General features: G+C 38.5%; 1 long non-coding RNA gene across 1 annotated transcript; it reads left to right on the plus strand.

Moving 5' to 3' along the window:
* The first annotated feature begins 5012 nt into the window (after nucleotides 1-5012).
* Nucleotides 5013-6803, plus strand: LOC121639591. The gene is made up of 2 exons (XR_006010216.1): nucleotides 5013-5690; nucleotides 6206-6803. It is a non-coding gene; the product is annotated as an uncharacterized LOC121639591 (long non-coding RNA).
* Nucleotides 6804-8117: the final 1314 nt, after the last annotated feature.

Consider the following 8117-nt stretch of genomic DNA (forward strand, 5'->3'; position numbering starts at 1 on the left):
AACCAGGCTGGGACAAAAGATTACAAACAAGAAAACCCTATTTTTGATAGAGGGCATTTATTACCAAGCTCTTATGGACTTACTGAAGAAGAAAAAAAATCTACATACTCTCTGACCAACATTGTCCCACAAGAAGCCACATTCAACAAGGGAAGCTGGAGAAGGATGGAGAGCTGTGTCAGATGTGTTCTTGATAAATACTGTATCAACAATAACAATAAGAAAGAGGCTTTTGTAGTAATTGGAGCACAGCCGACTAATGGAAGGTTCCTCAACAACAAGACTAATATTCCTTCCATGCTCTGGTCAGCTTTCTGCTGCTACAGCAGTAGTCAGAATAGATGGCTCGCAGGTGCTCATTGGGGTGAGAACGTTCCAGAGATAGATAAGAATAAGCATCTGCAGACCATGACCTTGGCAGAGCTGTATGATTTTCTGGGTAGACCAGCTGATGTGTTTCCTTTTACAAAATGTCCTCTTAGTTCAACTGTCTCTGAGTTTTACCAAAACCTTGAGAAGAAATGTGAATGTCCCCCCACTTAATTTAAGTACTACTGAAATGTGTTCCTATACTGGCCTTGGATGGCTGCTTATCAAGTTCCCCTGGAAATGTTATGCAGATGGATGCTCTGCCCCCATCTTCCCCCCTCCCATCTTCTCGGGCTGCGTCTCTACATTGGGCCCTTCAAGACCCAATGTAGAGACGCCTTTTTCTAGCCTCATCCCGTTACTCTCCCTCATGTTATCTTTTGACGCACTGCACAGCGGCTGCTGCTTCATTCTGCCTGATCCTGTTTGTTTATATGTTGTTGTCTACTCTGGACTGGAAGAAATGTTGTTGCACCTGCTCCAATGACAATAAGGTTTAATTCATTTATTAATTCATTCATTCATAGTAAAGGGTATAGAAACCAGGCTTGTCTTTGAAACCTACAATGTAGCTCACCATCAGTAGTCGTGCATGTTTTAGGTGATGAACATGTTTAATAATTTCCTTTTAGGCAAGGCAAGGCAGTTTATTTGTATAGCACATTTCATGTACAGGACAATTCAAAGTGCTTTACATAAAACAAAGACATTACAGATATTTAAAACAGTAAAAGGCATCAACACATAATCAACACATAATCGCAATAAAATAATAAATTACATTAAAATGAGTAAAAGCAAGATAAGTTTTAGCTAATCATTTTAATTTGTTTTAATCTTATTCCTGTTTTAAATGTAACCAAATTCACATATTGTGTGTTTTTTAAAGTAGTTAAACCAAGCTGCTTATCAAGTTACTATTTTGATATTACAGTTTTGGGGTTTCCTTCACGTTTAAGGAGTGATACCATCAGAGAAATTATTTCATTTTGTTGTTTAATATATGCAAATAACTAGCTGGTTTAAAATACCCTTTAATTTTTATAATGACTTATTAAATAATCAAATAATTCTATGTTTTTGTCAATCAAAGCTTAAAGTGCATGTTTTATTTTCTGCTTCTAAGACGACTGTAGAACTGTAAAACAAATGTTAAAAATTAAAATAATTTCCTGTATTATTTACAGGTTTTACATATTCTTTTTATAGATGATCACATAATGACACCAGTAGCATAACTTAAACATATCATTGAAAGATTTTAATTCTGTCATATACATTTACCCGTCAGTATGACAACTCATATGAAAATAGGTGAAAGACTATCTGCACAATTGGATTGCACAGATATGGGAGACCTAGCTTTCCCTGGCCCGGTCCCACTCTGGAGCCAGGGCACGGTGGCGAACGCTTGGTGGCCGGGCCTTTGCCCATGGAGCTTGGTCGGGCTCAGCCCGAAAGGGTGACATGAGCTCACTACCTGCAGGAGGGGCCATAGGGGTCGGGTGCAGTGTGAGCTGGGCGGCTGCCAGAGGCAGGGACCCTGGCGGTCTGATCCTCGGCTGCAGAACCTAGCTCTAGAGACGTGGAATGTCACCTCTCTGGCAGGGAAGGAGCCTGAGCTGGTGCACGAGGTTGAGCGGTTCCGGCTAGATATAGTTGGACTCACCTCGACGCACGGCTTGGGCTCTGGAACCACTGTCCTTGAGAGGGGCTGGACACTTTTCCACTCTGGAGTTGCTCCCGGTGAGAGGCGCCAAGCAGGTGTGGGAGTGCTCATTGCCCCCCGACTTGGCGCCTGTACGTTTGGGTTTACCCCAGTGGACGAAATGGTAGCCTCCCTCCGCCTTCAGGTGGGGGGACGGGTCCTGACTGTTGTTTGTGCTTATGCACCCTTTTTAAAGTGCTTGGAGGGGGTAGCAATTTAGCGTCATTAAGCATTAAAGTTGTTTAATAAAAATGATTCATTTTAATAATTTCATAAAATTATTAATGTAAGGAAAATCATTATATTTCATTATACTTGATCATGATTGATAACTATTCAATATTATACTTTGAACTAATCATTTATTAGTTTATTATTAAAATTAATTTAGTATTTACTTTGTATCCACTCTGTACCAGTTTGCATTTTAATCATTAAGAAGTAGAAAATGCATTCAGCTGCATTCTTTCTCAATGTGTGTGCTCGGGAACCAAGGCCGAACCACGATAAGAAGAAAAGAAGATCACCGTGCCCTTGACTCCCTATACCTTATCTTAGTAGAAAACACTGAAGCCTGTAAATCCTGAAATTGTGTAATTCTGTACTGTTTTATGTACAGGGGAAGGACTTTGTGAACCTCCCCTATAAATGCCTTGTAATGTGTGAAACAACTTAGTGTGTTTATCATACTCATATGGTGCATACACTCCTTGCAAGTAAAATTGTATAAATGAAATAATGCTCTGCGTTCTTCTTGTGTTGAAAAGTTGAGCTTTGCAGTGCCTGTGTTAGGGAGAATTTCCCTAACAATTAAATTAATGTTTATACTTCGAGTAGCACCACCACACAGATAGCTTAATACTGATCTAATGGCTGTGTGGACACCATTAGATCACAAGATTAATTGATTTAATAAATTAATTATTTCAAGCTAGTCAAATCAATCAGTTCCCAATCAATCAGTGTCAGGACGCTAATAACATGAATTCTTAATTCAGAGGGACTCGAAACATGACTCAAAGGAGGAGATTCACAAATCAGACCAGGATAAGTATGAAATATTTGTTGCTAGTCTAATCATGCATAAATTTAATTGTTTTAAAATTATTATTTTAAAACCTAAAACTGGAAATAAAAATGTGGTTAATCAAAATAACAAATATCCTATGGTGGCTCTTCATTAAAAATATATATTAAGTTTCCTTTTTGAAAAGTTCTGGTGACATCTGCGTCTCTAAAGTAGTTTTATTTAGCTGGCTGAGGGAAAAATGGCTCTTTGGATTGGAAAGGCTGCAGACCCCAAAACTAAACACATAAACAGGCTTAGCAGCAGTTTTCTCTTTAAACACCAACAGTTAAATATTTCTTCATTTATATTTATAAAATCAAATATTTTTGAGAAAGAAGGATGAAATGTTCAGGGTTTACTAACTAAAAGTTAAAAAGTCAGCAGGATGAATTTAAAGCTGTGAAGCTGCTTCCTTCTAAACACAGAAGGAACAATATGTGATTAATATCAGCATCAGGTGAACAGACAGAAAGCAGGATGAGAATCTCACAGCTTCTAGATGGTGAGGAGAGAGAAATATTCACAATATGCACAATAACTTCCATCAATGCACCTTCAGTGCTTCATTATCCAGATTTCTGGCTATAATTTCTCTAAACTTTCATTTTTAGCTTGACTGCGCCTGCAGCCTCCGCTACCGGTATTTCCAGATGTAACGTCAGATGTGTAAATGCAACTATAAACATGTGTGGTATCCACAGAAAGTTCAGAATCCCAGCTAACAGCTCAGCAAAACTATTTCTATGACCACCAAATACAGTTAAGACAACAAATAATTCAAAGACCAGAGGCCTGTACTACGGGGCATGATTAACATACCCCGGATTTCTCTCCGTTACCTGGGTTGACTTACCCAGACATTCAGGATCTGAATAAGTTGTACTACGAAGCTGGTTATTAACTCGGTAACTCAACCCAGGGTTTTCCAATCAAGATTAGTGCGTGTTCACATAAAAGGGGTGGTGTTTGGAGGTTCCGACCAATCGCAAACATGGACAAAACCTGCAGAGCAGTGTGTTTTACTATGGAGGAGTAGACTATTATTCTTCAAAATTACAAAGAATTTAAAAATATAATTCAGGCTGAAAGCAACACTGTTGTTACATCAAAAGCCAGGAAGGAATGCAGCAGAAAATTGCCGACTCCATTAAGTTCGTCAGATTATTCCATATTAATTAATGGGACAAAATAAACTGACAGCACTCATATCGGTAACACTTTACAATAAGGGTCCCTTAATTAACGTAATTTAGTGCATTATTAAGCATTAATTAAATGTTGAATAATGTATTTTTAACTAATATTATGTAGTACTTAGCATTAGTTTGCATATTACTTAATGCATTAATAAGCACATAATTAATCTTTACAACTTAACCTTACTTAATGCAATATGTGTTAACAAAAGTTGAATTATGTAATTATTTGTCATTATGTATGCATTACTCAGCATTAATTACGACATCAGTTAAGCCCTTGAAAATTTTTCAAGTAATTGTTAACGGATGGTGTATAGATTTTTAGTGAATAAGTATTAACAGCTAACTAATGCATCTACTAATCCTTCCCTATATGGTGTACATTACCTAGATTGGCACTAATAAACCATTATTAATGTCCTAAGTAATCATTTACTAATGCTGAGCTGTGTATGTCATCAGGTAGCCCTTACCTGATCTTAAGTAAGGTGTTACTTAACATTAGTAGGCTGAGCTAAGCCTTAATAAACGCGAGTGCTTCATAAGCAGTACTTAACCATAGTTAATCATTACTGAATGATTTTTGGACCCGTATTATAAAGTGTAAACATTTATCCCTTTGCTAACACAGTATAAATGATTAACACCCTCAAAAGCCTTACTTAAAGAGCATCTTTCAGGTTGAATTTTCCACAATATGACGTTTTGAAAAAGTCCGAGAGACACTGTGGCATAAATAAAAGCTTCTTAAAATTTCATTTTTTGTAATTGCACTTAATTCAGCTCGTCTGCGATCCAGTGCTTTAAAAAACATAACTTTTCCTGTCACGTGATACGTGACGTCATGTAAGGTAAACGAGCCCATACGCCAGCGGCTATCAGCTCAGTTTATCGTAGGCATCGGCTGTGTTTTTTACTCCAGACTTCTAATAGTAAAACTAAAGATTTCTGGAACATCACCATGGTGAATACTTGTGTTTGTGCATCCTGCACAAATTCAAGTCTCTCTGGACATCGTGTCCACAGTTTCCCTAACAAGAAGAGCCCCACCTTTCGCTCCTGGGTCAGGTTTGTCCAGGCTAGGCGCCAAGACTTCACTTTCAAGTCCGTTCATCCCAAAAACTCCGTCATTTGCAGCGCACACTTTGTGGAAACGGACTATATGCCTAGTGACCTAACTGCGTTTAAGATGGGGTACAAGACCATGAGGTCAGTGCGTTTAAGGTCTGATGCAGTTCCCACTGTTCATGCTACGGCTAGCATGCTAGCAGCAGCAGGTGCCCCATCACGTCTGCCTTCACCGGGGAAGCCGCGGGCCGCCCATCGGAAACGGGAGACGAGCAGAGTAAATTTTTCTCTCTGTTTTTTAACCTGTTTATAACCTTTTCTTATAAAACGGAATTGTCCCCTTTTTACTACTTATTATTGAGGACAGTTTCAACATATTTAATCCCGTTTGCAAAGGTGGATTCACTGTGCGTCCAGTAAAGAAGGAGCCATCATATGGTAAATAATTGAAGGCATCGCGCACATTTTCTTCAAATAATGGCCATCTATTTTCCCGCAGAATTATATAATCCATAAGATTCTGGACCATCTAATATGTGCCTGTGTATTTCAGAGTGTATTTTCTATCTCTATTCTTTCTTTGTAATTCCTGTATGACTGTGTAAATTAATTGAGCTTTATTTACTTCTAGCAACAAGTTTAAATAAGATGTTTTGCTTCTAATAATTAGAACTTATTAAATAAATCCAGGAAGATGATCATAACAGAAAGATGACATTGAGATGGAAGCAAAATATTTTATTTATTATTACAATTTACAGAATAGGAAGACATGTCTTGTATGTGTTACAGGTCAGGCCATCTGAAACCTTGGTAGACACCATGTTCATCAGGGAAAGCTAACCGGATTGCTGAGACAACACATGCTGGAAGAGGTTTCCTCACATGTCGTCCAAGCACTCCATGTGCCCAGCGTACCATCTGCCTGTAGGCAGTATACCTGAACTGTTCATTTTGGGTCAGATCAAGTGGACCATGTTCCTGCTTGAAAGCGCTGTAGGCCACCTGAAGCACCCAGGGGTTCAAACAGCATGCAGAGAACCCAGGATGCTGTCCCACACAAGTAATGCCTTCGGGTTGTGGATGGAGGTCTTCGACGAGGCTCCAAATTGCAGGAATCTCCCTGCAGCATATGCTCTCCTCCGCACTGCTCATGGGCTGACAGTGTCCACATAAACACCTGTAATTAGATAACATGCTGTTAAAGAATTTCTGTTGTTAAATGTAGATACAGTGTTGTAAATATATGTTCAACCATGTAAAGATTTTTATTTTTTTTACTTTTACATACAGGCTTTAAAAATTAAATGTTTATATTTCATCCGTAGTCATAGCTGCTTATAACATGCTGAAACATTTCATGTAATACATAAAGCTGAGATGCCCTTTTTTCTGTTGTCACTGGCCTTGCTGAATATAGGGGGAAGAGGGATTACCAATTGTGGGTGAGAGTTGTGGGCTCTGTTGTTTGGGGGATAAAGTGTTAAGACTGCAGTGCACATGGCATCATATGTGGAATGACCATTATTCAGAAGGGTTTACAATCCAGTTTTAAAAATAGTTTTTCTGTTTTAACAATATCTTTAAACCTCAGAATCAGGCTTTATTTATCATTGGGAAAAAAGTGCAAAATTATACACATCCTGAAAAAGCTGAGACCAAGTGTTGGATTAGAAAAAAAGGTAAGTTTAGCGAAAAAACAAAACAAAAAGAAAACAAGCGATGGATCTGCTCAGCCAGTGCGCAGATCCATCCTTGGTCATGGAACCAGCATCCTGGCGCAACAAATTTTCTTCCAGTTTTTTTTTTTTTTTTTTTTTTTTAAGCGTATTTAAATACCGCATTGAAATAGTCTGCTTCTAAGTTTAGAGAGTGCTGGTAAAACTAAGACATTACAGCACGTACATTCTATGAGGTATTTATGAGTTTAGAACAGCGTGGGCTTTTTTTGCGCACTACACGCACATCCAGTCTGACCAACTTCAGAAAAAAGATTATAACTCTGGTATTCCTTGATCAATCAACACAATTCAGAAAGTTTTTTATAGTCTAAAATGACTGTTTTGCGCTGTTAATTAGGCTACCCGACGTGGATTAGATGATGGAGCCTTAGCGAGGCTACTTTGGGCACTAGCCTACGTATCATCAGATGATTTGATTAGAACAGCGCTTTTCTGTCTACAACTGTGTGAACGGGGTAGCCATTGCACAGCTTTTATAGGCATTATCTGCCACAGAACTATTTTATTTAACCAATGTTTTGTCACGAATCGCTAGTGACATAGTAGCAGCTTGAAGTTGTTTTTTTTTGTGGCGAAACGTGATTTTTAAAACAAACCTGTCAGGGCGGGGCAGGACAGGGATGTCTTCCTATCGGCTGCAGTAAGTAAAAGGCTTTAAAATCTATTTGCTATTGCAAACACTGTATTTTTTCACTGGTCTGCAGCATAACCAGGTATTACTTGCCCAATTCAGAAGGCTAATGTGGAAGAAAATTTACGAAACATTTGTATCACTTACCATGCTGTTTGATTAATCCTCCAGATGTTTTCAGCTGCCCATGACTGAATCTGCTGCCTGTTTCCCGTCAACGATCTCCTTTGCTGGTTGTCAGTGACTCTGTTTGTAGCTTCAGGTTCAAAACTGTATGGATCCGGTCCTTCACTTCTAAAAATAAAATTATCTTCTTCTTCCTCCATAATCT

Source organism: Melanotaenia boesemani, chromosome 5 (assembly GCF_017639745.1).
Source record: "Melanotaenia boesemani isolate fMelBoe1 chromosome 5, fMelBoe1.pri, whole genome shotgun sequence".
Lineage (NCBI taxonomy): Eukaryota > Metazoa > Chordata > Actinopteri > Atheriniformes > Melanotaeniidae > Melanotaenia > Melanotaenia boesemani.